This window comes from Delphinapterus leucas, chromosome 14 (assembly GCF_059928025.1).
Source record: "Delphinapterus leucas isolate spDelLeu-1000000601 "Yukka" chromosome 14, BTC_Dleu_Yukka2, whole genome shotgun sequence".
In the NCBI taxonomy this organism is placed as follows: domain Eukaryota; kingdom Metazoa; phylum Chordata; class Mammalia; order Artiodactyla; family Monodontidae; genus Delphinapterus; species Delphinapterus leucas.
In genome coordinates, this window is record NC_143142.1 from 59,563,087 (window position 1) to 59,578,289 (window position 15,203).

The following is a 15,203-nucleotide window of genomic DNA, read 5'->3' on the forward strand; positions in this document are numbered from 1 at the left end:
AAGTCCTAGAGGGAAATGCGAAGCCAAGGGTTGTTCTCAATGTAGCTCAGTCTGGGGCAGTGCAAAACACTTCGAGGGATATGGGATGTGCCAGATCGGTGCTCGGGGACGTGAGGGAGTGCTGGGGAAGTTAAGCTGCTCCCAAGGAGTGTGCAGTGCGTTTCCCTACACTCGGCATACACACAGAGTGGCTCCAAATGGCTTCGGGCCTGGAGGTTGCTTAGCAGACCCAGGGGGGCCTGTGGGTAGTCAGTGTTCCTGCTTGGAAAAGGGTGCCCACTCTAGCTCCCTAGGTGTCCAGAAATCTATGCTGCCCCTAAAGTTATGCAGAGCAGAGGCCACGGCTTCACGAATAATGGTGCACGCCTCTCCTTCCGCAAGGCATATCAGGGCCCTCCCTCCAGGAACGTGTTCATGCTGGGCGTCCCGTTAGCAACACAACACAGTAACACGCTGACTCTCTCCTGGAGCAGAGCGACTTCAGGTACGAGGTCCTCGACGTTTTCAAAGCAGAGGGTTTTCTCATGGCAGCTCACACGTGGGCCCTGACAAAGACTTCCTGGGCACTTCGGACTCACCAAATATGTGGTCTTGAGGATGATCATGGGCTCTGGAAACGTAGCTCTCCGCAAGGAACTTGCAGCGGGTTCCCATCACTTGGCACGCACAGAGAGCACCCGAGGGACCGACGAATGGGCTTTGACTTTGCTCAGCAGGCCCACAGGGGCCTGGAGGTACTCAGTGATCTTGGAGGGAAAATGATGCACACTCGTGGGGGCTAGGTGTCCTCCCAACGGTTTTTCCTTTAATAGAAAGCAGAGCAGCGACTTAGAACTCATGGAAGCTGCTGCATGCCTCCCTTTCTGCACGGCTACTCAGGGTCTAAGCTGGATGCCAGTTCTCGCTTTGAGTTTCTCTTTAGCTCCAGAGCGTGTCAGGCGGAACACCACCAGAGCCAAGGAAGCACCTTCTCCAGACAGAGCAAACTCGTTTTCTTCCCAGAAGCATTGTTACAGCGTTTACAGGCCTGCAAGAGCAGGGAAGTGTCAGGTAGCTTCAAGGCAGCATGAGCGCAGCCTTCAAATGGGAAAAGCAAGGCTAGTTCCATCAGGGCCCCATTTACTTGGGCACACGCAGCCTATATCCCTGTGGTTTCCAACAAGACAAAAGAGACACAGGATACACTGTGCTTCCTTCCCTGAATCAATTTCTCGAAGTCGGGTGTCCCGCATCACGTGAACTGCCTCCACCAAGGACTGCCCTTAGTACGCCTGAAGGCTTGTGGCTCTTCAGAACCCTGGAGTGCCCCAGGAAGATCAGGGCTTCAATTGCAGTAAGAACGCAAGCCAACTGTCTCCTGGAGGCAGGTGACTTCAGGCAGGAGGTCCTAGATGGAAATGCGAAGCCAAGGGTTGCTGTCATTGCAGCTCAGTCTGGGGCAGGGTAAAACACTTCGAGGGATGTGGGATGTTCCAGATCGGTGCTCGGGGACGTGAGGGAGTGCTGGGGAAATTAAGCTGCTCCCAAGGAGTGTGCAGTGCGTTTCCCTACACTCGGCATACACACAGAGTGGCTCCAAAGGGCTTCGGGCCTGATGGGTGCTTAGCAGACCCAGGGGGGCCTGAGAGTAATCAGTGTTCCTGCCGGGAAATGGGTGCCCACGCCAGCCTCCTAGGTGTCCAGAAAACTATGCTGCCCTTAAAGGTATGCAGAGCAGAGGCCACGGCTTCAGGAAAAGTGCTGCACGCCTCTGCTTCCGCACGGCAAATCAGGGCCCTACCTCCAGGAACGTGCTCATGCTGGGCGTCCCGTTAGCAACACAACACAGTAACACGCTGACTGTCTCCTGGAGCACAGCGACTTCAGGTAAGAGGTCCTCGACGTTTTCAAAGCAGAGGGTTTTCTCATGGCAGCTCACACGTGGGCCCTGACAAAGACTTCCTGGGCACTTCGGACTCACCAAATATGTGGTTTTGAGGATGATCATGGGCTCTGGAAACGTAGCTCTCCGCAAGGAACTTGCAGCGGGTTCCCATAACTTGACAATCACAGAGAGCACACAAGGGACCGACGAATGGGCTTCGACTTTGCTCAGCAGGCCCACAGGGGCCTGGAGGTACTCAGTGACCTTGGAGTGAAAATGATGCACACTCGTGGGGGCTAGGTATCCTCACAAGGGTGTTTCCTTTAATACAAAGTAGAGCAGCGACTTAGAACTCATGGAAGCTGCTGCATGCCTCCCTTTCTGCACGGCTATTCAGGGTCCAAGCTGGATGCCATTTCTCGCTTTGAGTTTCTCTTTAGCTCTAGAGCGTGTCAGGCGGAACACCACCAGAGCCAAGGAAGCACCTTCTCCAGACAGAGCAAACTCGTTTTCTTCCCAGAAGCATTGTTACAGGGTTTACAGGCCTGTCAAGAGCAGGGAAGTGTCAGGTAGCTTCAAGGCACCATGAGCGCAGCCTCCAAATGGGAAAAGCAAGGCTAGTTCCATCAGGGCCCCATTTCCTTGGGCACACGCTGCCTATATCCCTGTGGTTTCCAACAAGAACAAAGAGACACAGGATACACTGTGCTTCCTTCCCTGAATCAATTTCTCGAAGTCGGGTGTCCCGCATCACGTGAACTGCCTCCACCAAGGACTGCCATTAGTACGCCTGAAGGCTTGTGGCTCTTCAGAACCCTGGAGTGCCCCAGGAAGATCAGGGCTTCAATTGCAGTAAGAACGCAAGCCAACTGTCTCCTGGAGGCAGGTGACTTCAGGTAGGAGGTCCTAGATTGAAATGCGAAGCCAAGGGTTGCTTTCAGTGCAGCTCAGACTGGGGTAGGGCAAAACACTTCGCGGGATGTGGGATGTGCCAGATCGATGCTCGGGGACGTGAGGGAGTGCTGGGGAAAGTAAGCTGCGCCAAAAAACTGTGCAGTGCGTTTCCCTACACTCGGCATACACACAGAGTGGCTCCAAAGGGCTTCGGGCCTGATGGGTGCTTAGCAGACCCGGGGGGCCTGAGGGTAGTCAGTGTTCCTGCTTGGAAAACGGTGCCCACTCGAGCTCCCTAAGTGTCCAGAAAACTATGCTATCCCTAAAGGTATGCAGAGCAGAGGCCACGGCTTCACTAATAATGGTGCACGCCTCTCCTTCCGCAAGGCAAATCAGGGCCGTCCCTCCAGGAACGTGTTCATGCTGGGCGTCCCGTTAGCAACACAACACAGTTACACGCAGACTCTCTCCTGGAGCACAGCGACTTCAAGTACGAGGTCCTCGACGTTTTCAAAGCAGAGGGTTTTCTCATGGCAGCTCACACGTGGGCCCTGACAAAGACTTCCTGGGCACTTCGGACTCACCAAATATGTGGTCTTGAGGATGATCATGGGCTCTGGAAACGTAGCTCTCCGCAAGGAACTTGCAGCGGGTTCCCATCACTTGGCACGCACAGAGAGCACCCGAGGGACCGACGAATGGGCTTCGACTTTGCTCAGCAGGCCCACAGGGGCCTGGAGGTACTCAGTGACCTTGGAGGGAAAATGATGCACACTCGTGGGGGCTAGGTGTCCTCACAACGGTTTTTCTTTAATAGAAAGCGGAGCAGCGACTTAGAACTCATGGAAGCTGCTGCATGCCTCCCTTTCTGCACGGCTACTCAGGGCCTAAGCTTGATGCCACTTCTCGCTTTGAGTTTCTCTTTAGCTCTAGAGCGTGTCAGGCGGAACACCACCACAGCCAAGGAACCACCTTCTCCAGACAGAGCAAACTCGTTTTCTTCCCAGAAGCATTGTTACAGTGTTTACAGGTCTGTCAAGAGGAGGGAAGTGTCAGTTAGCTTCAAGGCAGCATGAGCGCAGCCTTCAAATGGAAAAGCAAGGCTAGTTCCATCAGGGCCCCATTTCCTTGGGCACACGCAGCCTATATCCCTGTGGTTTCCAACAAGACAAAAGAGACACAGGATACACTGTGCTTCCTTCCCTGAATCAATTTCTCGAAGTCGGGTGTCCCGCATCACGCCAACTGCCTCCACCAAGGACTGCCCTTAGTACGCCTGAAGGCTTGTGGCTCTTCAGAACCCTGGAGTGCCCCAGGAAGATCAGGGCTTCAATTGCAGTAAGAACGCAAGCCAACTGTCTCCTGGAGGCAGGTGACTTCAGGCAGGAGGTCCTAGAAGGAAATGCGAAGCCAAGGGTTGCTCTCAGTGCAGCTCAGACTGGGGCAGTGCAAAACACTTCGAGGCATGTGGGATGTGCGAGATCGGTGCTCGGGGACGTGAGGGATTGCTGGGGAAAGTAAGCTGCGGCCAAAGAGTGTGCAGTGCGTTTCCCTACACTCGGCATACACACAGAGTGGCTCCAAAGGGCTTCGGGCCTGATGCGTGCTTAGCAGACCCGGGGGCGCCTGAGAGTAGTCAGTGTTCCTGCCGGGAAATGGGTGCCCACGCCAGCCTCCTAGGTGTCCAGAAAACTATGCTGCCCTTAAAGGTATGCAGAGCAGAGTCCACGGCTTCAGGAAAAGTGCTGCACGCCTCTGCTTCCGCACGGCAAATCCGGGCCCTCCCTCCAGGAACGTGTTCATGCTGGGCGTCCCGTTAGCAACACAACACAGTAACACGCTGACTCTCTCCTGGAGCACAGCGACTTCAGGTACGAGGTTCTCGACGTTTTCAAAGCACAGGGTTTTCTCATGGCAGCTCACACGTGGGCCCTGACAAAGACTTCCTGGGCACTTCGGACTCACCAAATATGTGGTCTTGAGGATGATCATGGGCTCTGGAAATATAGCATTCAGCAAGGAACTTGCAGCGGGTTCCCATCACTTGGCACGCACAGAGAGCACCCGAGGGACCGACGAATGGGCTTCGACTTTGCTCAGCAGGCCCACATGGGCCTGGAGGTACTCAGTGACCTTGGAGGGAAAATGATGCACACTCGTGGGGGCTAGGTATCCTCACAAGGGTGTTTCCTTTAATAGAAAGTAGAGCAGCGACTTAGAACTCATGGAAGCTGCTGCATGCCTCCCTTTCTGCACGGCTATTCAGGGTCTAAGCTGGATGCCAGTTCTCGTTTTGAGTTTCTCTTTAGCTCTAGAGCGTGTCAGGCGGAACACCACCAGAGCCAAGGAAGCACCTTCTCCAGACAGAGCAAATTCTTTTTCTTCCCAGAAGCATTGTTACAGGGTTTACAGGCCTGTCAACAGCAGGGAAGTGTCAGGTAGCTTCAAGGCAGCATGAGCGCAGCCTTCAAATGGGAAAAGCAAGGCTAATTCCAACAAGGCCCCATTTCCATGGGCACACGCAGCCTATATCCCTGTGGTTTCCAACAAGACAAAAGAGACACAGGATACACTGAGCTTCCTTCCCTGAATCAATTTCTCGAAGCCGGGTGTCCCGCATCACGTGAACTGCCTCCACCAAGGACTGCCCTTAGTATGCCTGAAGGCTTCTGGCTCTTCAGAACCCTGGAGTGCCCCAGGAAGATCATGGCTTCAATTGCAGCAAGAACGCAAGCCCACTGTCTCCTGGAAGCAGGGTGACTTCAGGCAGGAGGTCCTAGATGGAAATGCGAAGCCAAGGGTTGCTGTCAGTGCAGCTCAGACTGGGGCAGTGCAAAAGTAAGGAACTGAGAAAATATTTGAAGAGATTATAGTTGAAAACTTCCCTAATATAGGAAAGCAAATAATTAATCAACTAATCAAGTAATCAATCCAGGAAGCACAGAGAGTCCCATACAGGATAAATCCAAGGAGAAATACATCAAGACACATATTAATCAAACTCTCAAAAATTAAATACAATGAAAACATATTAAAACAGCAAGGGAAAAACAGCAAATAACACACAAGGGAAACCCCATAAAGTTAACAGCTGATCTTTCAGCAGAAACTCTGTAAGCCAGAAGGGACTGGCAATACATATTGAAAGTGATGAAGAAGAAAAACCTGCAACCAAGATTACTCTACCCAGCAAGGATCTCATTCAGATTTGATGGTGAAATTAAAACCTTTACAGGCAATCAAAAGCTGAGAGAATTCAGCAACACCAAACCAGGTTTACAAAAAATGCTAAAGGAACTTCTCTAGTCAAGAAACACAAGAGAAGGAAAAGACCTACAATAACGAACCCAAAACAATTAGGGAAATGAGAATAGGAACATACATATCGATAATTACCTTAAATGTAAATGGACTAAATGCTCCCACCAAAAGACCCAGATTGACTGAATGGACACAAAAACAAGACCCATATATATGCTGTCTACAAGAGACATACTTCAGAACTACAGACACATACAGTCTGAAAGTAAAGGGATGGAAAAAGATATTCCATGCAAATGGAAACCAAAAGAAAGCTGGAGTAGCAATTCTCATAACAGAAAAAATAGACTTTAAAATAAAGACTATTAGAAAAGACAAAGAAGGACACTACATGATGATCAAGGGATTGATCCAAGAAGAAGATATAACAAATATAAATTTTTATGCACCCAACATAGGAGCACCTCAATACATAAGGCAAATACTAACAGCCATAAAAGGGGAAATCAACAGTAACCCATTCATAGTAGAGGACTTTAACACCCCACTTTCACCAATGGACAGATCATCCAAAATGAAAATAAATAAGGAAACACAAGCTTTAAATGACACATTAAAAAAGATGGACTTAATTGATATTTATAGGACATTCCATCCAAAAACAACAGAATACACATTTTTCTCAAGTGCTCATGGAACATTCTCCAGGATAGATCATATCTTGGGTCACAAATCAAGCCTTGGTAAATTTAAGGAAATTGAAATTGTATCAAGTATCTTTTCCGACCACAACACTATGGGACTAGATATCAATAACAAGAAAAGATCCGTAAAAAATACAAACACGTGGAGGCTAAACAATACACTACTTAATAACGAAGTGATCACTGAAGAAATCAAAGAGGAAATCAAAAAATACCTAGAAACAAATGACAATGGAGACACAACGACCCAAAACCTATGAGATTCAGCAAAAGCAGTTCAAAGAGGGGTGTTTATATCAATAAAATCCTACCTTAAAAAACAGGAAGCATCTTGAATGAAAAACCTAACATTGCACCTAAAGCAATTAGAGAAAGAAGAACAAAAACACCCCAAAGTTAACATAAGGAAAGAAATCATAAAGATCAGATCTGAAATAAATGAAGAGGAAATGAAGGAAACAATAGCAAAGATCAATAAAGCTAAAACCTGGTTCTTTGAGAATATAAACAAAATTGATAAAACATTAGCCAGAATCATCAAGAGAAAAAGGGAGCAGAGTCAAATCAATAGAATTAGAAATGAAAAAGGAGAAGTAACAACTGACACTGCAGAAATACAAAAGATCATGAGAGATTACTACAAGAAACTCTATGCCCATAAAATGGACAACCTGGAAGAAATGGACAAATTCTTAGAAATGCACAACCTGCCAAGACTGAATCAGGATGAAATAGAAAATATGAACCAACCAATCACAAGCACTGAAATTGAAACTGTGATTTAAAATCTTCCAACCAAAAAATCCCAGCACCAGATGGCTTCACAGGCGAACGCTATCAAACATTTAGAGAAGAGCTAAAACCTATCCTTCTCAAACTCTTCCAAAATATAGCAGAGTGAGGAATATTCCCAAACTCATTCTATGAGGCCACCATCACCTTGATAGCGAAACCAGACAAGGATGCTACAAAGAAAGAAAACTACAGGCCACTATCACTCATGAACATAGATGCAAAAATCCTCAACAAAATACTAGCAAACAGAATCCAGCAGCACATTAAAAGGATCATACATCATGATCAAGTGGGGTTTATTCCAGGAATGCAAGGATTCTTCAATGTACACAAATCAATCAACGTGATATACCATATTAACAAATTGAAGGAGAAAAACCATATGATCACCTCAATAGATGCAGAGAAAGCTTTCAACAAAATTCAACACCCATTTATGACAAAAACCATGCAGAAAGTAGGCATAGAGGGAACTTTTCTCAACAAAATAAAGGTCATATATGACAAACCCACAGCCAACATCGTCCTCAATGGTGAAAAACTGAAAGTATTTCCACTAAGATCAGGAACAAGAAAAGGTTACGCACTCTAACCCTCTTATTCAACATAGTTTTGGAAGTTTAAGCCACAGCAATCAGAGAAGAAAAGGAAATAAAAGGAATCCAAATCGGAAAAGAAGAAGTAAAGCTCTCACAGTTTGCAGATGACATGATAGTATACATAAAGAATCCTAAAGATGCTACCAGAAAACTACTAGAGCTAATCAATGAATTTGGTAAAGTAGCAGGATATAAAATTAATGCACAGAAATCTCTGGCATTCCTATACAGTAATGATGAAAAATCTGAAAGTGAAATCAAGAAAACACTCCCATTTACCATTGCAACAAAAAGAATAAAACATCTAGGAATAAACCTACCTGAGGAGACAAAAGATCTGTATGCAGAAAATTATAAGACTGATGCAAGAAATTAAAGATGATACAAATAGATGGAGAGATATACCATGTTCTTGGATGGGAAGAATCAACATTGTGAAAATGACTCTACTACCCAAAGCAATCTACAGATTCAATGCAATTCCTATCAAACTACCACTGGAATTTTTCACAGAACTAGAACAAAAAATTTCACAATTTGTATGGAAACACAAATGACCCCGAATAACCAAAGCAATCTTGAGAACAAAAAATGGAGCTGGAGGAATCAGGCTCCCTGCCTTCAGACTATACTGCAAAGTTACAGTAATCAAGACAGTATGGTACAGGCAGAAAAACAGAAAGATAGGCCAATAGAACAGGATAGAAAGCCCAGAGATAAAGCCATGCACATATGGTCACCTTATCTTTGATAAAGGAGGCAGGAATGTATAGTGGAGAAAGGACAGCCTCTTCAATAAGTGGTGCTGGGAAAACTGGACAGGTACATGTAAAAGTATGAGATTAGATCACTCCCTATCACCATACACAAAAATAAGCTCAAAATAGATTAAAGACCTAAATGTAAGGTGTGAAACTATCAAACTCTTAGAGGAAAATATAGGCAGAACACTCTGTGACATAAATCACAGCAAGACCCTTTTTGTCCCACCTCCTAGAGAAATGGAAATAAAAACAAACAAGTGGGACCTAATGAAACTTAAAAGCTTTTGCACAGCAAACAAAACCGTAAACAAGACCAAAAGACAACCCTCAGAATGGGAGAAAATATTTGCAAATGAAGCAACTGACAAAGGATTAATCTCCAAAATTTATAAGCAGCACATGCTGCTCAATAACAAAAAAACAAACAACCCAATCCAAAAATGCGCAGAAGACCTAAATAGACATTTATCCAAAGCAGATATACAGACTGCCAACAAACACATGATTGAATGCTCAACATCATTAATCACTAGAGAAATGCAAATCAAAACTACAATGAGATATCATCTCACTCCTGTCAGAATGACCATCATCAAAAAATCTAGAAACAATAAATGCTGCAGTGGGTGTGGAGAAAAGGGAACCTCTTGCACTGCTGGTGGGAATGTGAATTGGTACAGCTACTATGGAGAGCAGTGTGGAGGTTCCTTAAAAAACTACAAATAGAACTACCATATGATCCATCAATCCCACTAATGGGCATATACTCTGAGAAAACCATAATTCAAAAAGAGACATGTACCAAAATATTCATTGCAGCTCTATTTACAATAGTCAGGAGATGGAAGCAACCTAAGTGTCCTCATTGGATGAATGGATAATGAAGATGTGGCACATATATAAAATGGAATATTACTCAGCCATGAAAAGAAACGAAAGTGAGCTATTTGTATTGAGGTGGATAGACCTAGAGTCTGTCATACAGAGTGAAGTAAGCAGAAAGAGAAAGACAAATACTGTATGTGAACACATATATATGGAATTTAAGAGAAAAAAAATGTCATGGAGAACCTAGGGGTAAGACAGTAATAAAGACAGAGACCTACTAGAGAATGTACTTGAGGATAAGGGGAGGGGGAAGGGTAAGCTGTGACAAAGCAAGCGATAGGCATAGACCTATATACACTACCAAACATAAGGTAGATAGCTAGTGGGAAGCAGCCGCATAGCACAGGGAGATCAGCTTGGTGCTTTGTGACCGCCTGGAGGGGTGGGATATGTAGGGTGGGAGGGAGGAAGATGCAAGAGGGAACAGATATGGGAACATATGTATATGTGTAACTGATTCACTTTGTTATAAAGCAGAAACTAACACACCCTTGTAAAGCAATTATACTGTAATAAAGATGTAAAAAAAAAAAAAAAAGATTGTACCTGAAATTCATTTGAGGGAGGTGACAAGGCCAAAATCCCAAGTGGTGCCTCTGGATAAAGACTGCCTCCAATTGTTGGAGTATCTAATCAGCAAAATTATTATTCACAAGAACGTGTAGCTCATGAGTTCATTAGGGTTGCTGGGTACCAAAAGTACTAACACTTCCCTATATATCATTCTTTCTGATAAGGATAATTTTCTCTGGCATTTATGGAAGGGGAAGTACAAGCATATAACCTGTGAAATGAGATACTTTTAATAGTGGCAGATGCCATTCCTCATGCCCTGCCCTGCCCTGCCCTATGTTAAAGCTGCAGAGATGGGAGTTGCCCAGGCTAGAGTGCCATATATTCCACAGTTCACATATTATTTATTTATTTATTTATTTATTTATTTATTTATTTATTTGCGGTAAAGCGTGCCTCTCACTGTTGTGGCCTCTCCCGTTGCGGAGCACAGGATCCGCACGCGCAGGCTCAGTGACCAGGGCTCACAGGCCCACCCGCTCCGTGACATGTGGGATCCTCCCAGACCGGGGCACAAACCCGTGTCCCCTGCATAGGCAGGCGGACTCTCAACAACTGTGCCACTAGGAAAGCCCTATTTTTAACATCTTTATTGGAATATAATTGCTTTACAATGGTGTGTTAGTTTCTGCTTTATAACATAGTGAGTCAATTATACATATACATATATCCCCATATCTCTTCCCTCTTGAGTCTCCCTCCCACCCACCCTCCCTATCCCACCCTCTAGGTGGTCACAAAGCACTGAGCTGATCTTCCTGTGCTATGTGGCTGCTTCCCACTAGCTATTTATTTTACATTTGGTAGTATATATATTTTTAAAGGCAAGGTGAGGGAGGGACATCCCAGAGTATGTGACCAGTTTGTGCACAATTCTCTGGTTGATAGTGATCAGTCCTTACGTGCCAGAATGTCTGAGAGCTATGTGCTTATGATCATCAAGTAGTTAATTTCTTCCATTTGTTGGTGGTTTTAGCACCTGAAATATTCAGGAAATGTGCATCCGCTATTACACTCTTATCGTTGATCTGTCTTAAGGGATTTATTTATTTTTCATCAGATAATGCAAAGTTTCTATTATGGATTTGGCTCTTTCTCTTCATTAAGCATGTTGACTTTAAAAAATAAAGCACAACATAAGAGTTGTAAGTTAAGTATTATTTGGGGCAAAAAGAGGACAATCGCCTGGGAGACAGCATTTCAGATAGCTCTGAGAAACTGCTCCAGAAAAGAAAGGGGGGAAGGTCAGTATATTTGTGGTTTTGATGAAGGGGGATTACATGCATTTGAGCACATCTTTTTGCAGAAGGTTTCTCTTAGTCTCGTGAAGGTTACTGCTAGTCACGAGGAGCAGAGTCACCATGAAGGATTTTAGTGCTTTTCTAGATATGATGAGATACAAAATTTGGGCTCATAAAATTGGCTCCTGAAAATAACTATCTGAAGACTTGTTCTGCCAGTTTCTCCCAGAGTGCCTCATTTCAGCTCTCCACCCTGAACTCCTTTCATGGGGGTGTTGAAAATCAGCAGCTGCAGAAGCACATGATTTAATCCTTGTAGAGGTAGTTGGCAAGTGCCAATGTCAAGTGCCAATGGCATGTGCCAATTTGTTGTTGACAAGCACATTTTAAAATTTTAGCCTCACCCACCTGAAATCAAATTAAAACTTGCCACACCAAGTAGTTATTGTAGAACCACTGTTACCTGAGAAGTCAGTTCAGGCTTTTCCAGATACTGTCTCTAGATAGATGATTAAAAGTCAAGTTATTTAAAACCCTGCTCTGTTTCCCTCATAATTACGAATGAGAAGGTAAGACTAGATTAATGTTTCCCAACTCTAAATACTTTGGGTTATTCAACTAGTAAAATTCTCTATGTTGTATCCTGATAGTAAAATAGAAGAAAAAGGAAAGTGGCAGGGAGTAAAATGAATTTACAATTATTGTCAAAAATTAGAAAACTGGGGAAGATGTACCTTTGTCAGAGTACTATTTTATCTCATTTCTATAGGTAATGATGTCTGAGAAACACTAAATTTAATGTCAATGATCAGTAGTCTTCAATTTTCTATTATCCCTTCCATCTATTATTTAGAAATGTCCATCTCTATAGGGATGTCCATACTATAGGGATCTCAAATAGTATATATCCACAATTATCTCAATATATATTCACCAAGCCCGTTTCTATGCTTAAAAAATCTATTGATTACCACATCAGTTGCCCAACTCCATGCTCATTCTTGACACCTCCCTTACCATTTCCTCCATTCCCCACATACATTCAGTTATCAAATCCTAAAATTTGGCCCTTAAATGTCTTTAAAGCTGTCTACTTTTCCCTATCACCCTTCCTGTGTCTTAATGTAGACTTTGGCTAATCTTTTGACTAAATTATTTAACTAAACTCCTGAATCATTTGTTTCTCTTCTCTTGCAATTTATCCATCTTGTTAAACCTGTTTTGCTTTTTTATTTTGCATGTGTATGTGTGTATAGGCATTAAAATATTCTAAAATATTGAAAGTATTAAAAAAAAAGCATAGACTAAGAATAAAACTTCACATTCCAAGTCAATAGACATGCTCATCAGTGACATCAAGTGTCAAAAGTTCATATATGTTTATTCAGATATTTTCTCATCTACAAAATTGCATAAACACATATACTTTATATGTGTTTCCAATGTTTCTGCACAAATGGAACCATATTGTACACGTTGCTGGTCTTTTTAGTTTCATTTATTTGAATTAACCATGTCTTGGGAATTACTATATTATTATCTAAGTTATTTTTTGATTGCTTTGTAATATTCCACTTCATGTACATCCTATGTTATAAGAGTTTCTGACTATTTTATTTAAAGAGACTGCTAAATAAATAATTCAACAAAATGGTAGAGTAGTATAAATGTTCTCTATGAGCATCCAGGATGTTACCAAAATTTAGTTATTACAAAGATTTCTGTAATAAATATCCTTGTACCTAAATTATTTTGAATTTATTTCAGTGTATTTATGAGTTAAATTCCTAGAAGTAGAATTGCTTACTGAAAGGACACATTTCACATTTTGATAGACATTCTAAGTTATCATACAAGATATTGCATAAATTTATACTTGTATTACTCTCCTACCAATACTTTTATATGTTATAAGTCATTCATATTTCCTTTTTAAGTATCTATTGACTAATTTTATTTGTTATTTTAGGTTTTTATTTGTAAGAAATTTAAGACACATGTAAATAAGTATCTTATGTAATTATAAATCTTTATAAATAATTGACCTTAAGTAATATTTAATATGTCAGTCATTTATAAAAATATCACAAAAATATTTTCTAAGTTGATTTTTTTACTTGTTAATGATAAATTTGTTCAGAAATTAATATATCTTTAAAAATTTTTATTTTATATTTTTAATCCTGTATCAAAAAACTTTTCTCCTGAAACATTAAAAATTTTTATTAGTATTATGGAGTATTTTTTCACATACTTTTTCATGTTTTTGATTTACCAATAGTTTTTGTGAAAGAAATTAATGGTAAAACTTTTAATAGTGACTTCACATATTAAAATCTTATGTATATGCATAACTTTTTATAGAGCCGCCTCCTGCTGTTCTGTTCCATTGATCTGTTAGTCTTCCTATGCTGGGTCAAACTGTTCTAATTACAGTAGCTTTATGATATTTTTTACTTTTTTTTGTATGTTTATCCCCTTTATTACTATTTCTTTTACCTGCTGGCTGTTTTTAGTGTTTGTTTTTCCACTTGAAATATAGAAGTGGCTTCTATAGTTAAAGAGCAAATAAACAGAAATTATATCAATTAAGATTACATTAAATTTATCAAATTATTTGGTTGGCCAAAACATTTGTTTGGATTTTACCATAAGATGTTACAAAAAAACCTGAACAAACTTTTTGGCCAACCCAATATAAGGGAAGAACTGGCATGTTCACAAAGTATATCTTTCATATACTTAGGTCGCTTTTCATGTGTTATGAGATAACCTGATACTAGAATTAATTTTATTTCTTGCGTTGCAAATTTGTGCCAGATTTATATTTCCCTTTCTAGAGTTGAATTATACTGTTCTCCCTATTTTAATAACATTTTCAATGATGTCCTTCTGCCTAGAAGGTAAAATGTAAATTCCTAAGCATGGTGTACCAAGACCACTCTAAAGTAGCCCTAGCTTTCTTTTCTTATTTGATGTCATAGTCTCCCCAAAATCCTTCTCTCAGGTCACTCTGAACTGCTCTGTAATATTTTTGCTACTTCATAAATGTCACTATTTGTAGCCTTGAAAACCTATTTGTTATTTTATGTCCTATAGGAATAAAACCATGCTTATATGAATAAGTACAAAACAATGTGATATTGCCTTTAAGTACAATGAAAATCCATAGAATGAGTACTCAATATTTTTTAATAGCTTACCAACTAATAGTTACTTACTCAATAAATAGTAATATCTTAGATTATTAGTCACAATTCTTTTTTTTGCCAATGCATAAGTAGTTTAATCAAAAATTATAAGTGAATTTATAGATGACCTGCATCTATATTAAACATTTACAAATGATTTTTAAATCATGAATTAGAACCAAAGTAATAGTATTTATAGCTATAAATCTTACTACTTAGCAATATTATTTCCACTTTCCCCTGCTAGCTCTTCTCTAAATACAGATATAGAAATTAAATCTTAGCCAAGAACCAGAAATCTTCATGCTATCTGAATCTTTGATATTAAAAGATAACATAAAAAAGTGCCAGATAAGACAAAATACTTTTGATTATGCTGTAAGTAGCTATCTCTCTATAGTGGTATCCCACCTCCCCTAGGAGATGCTT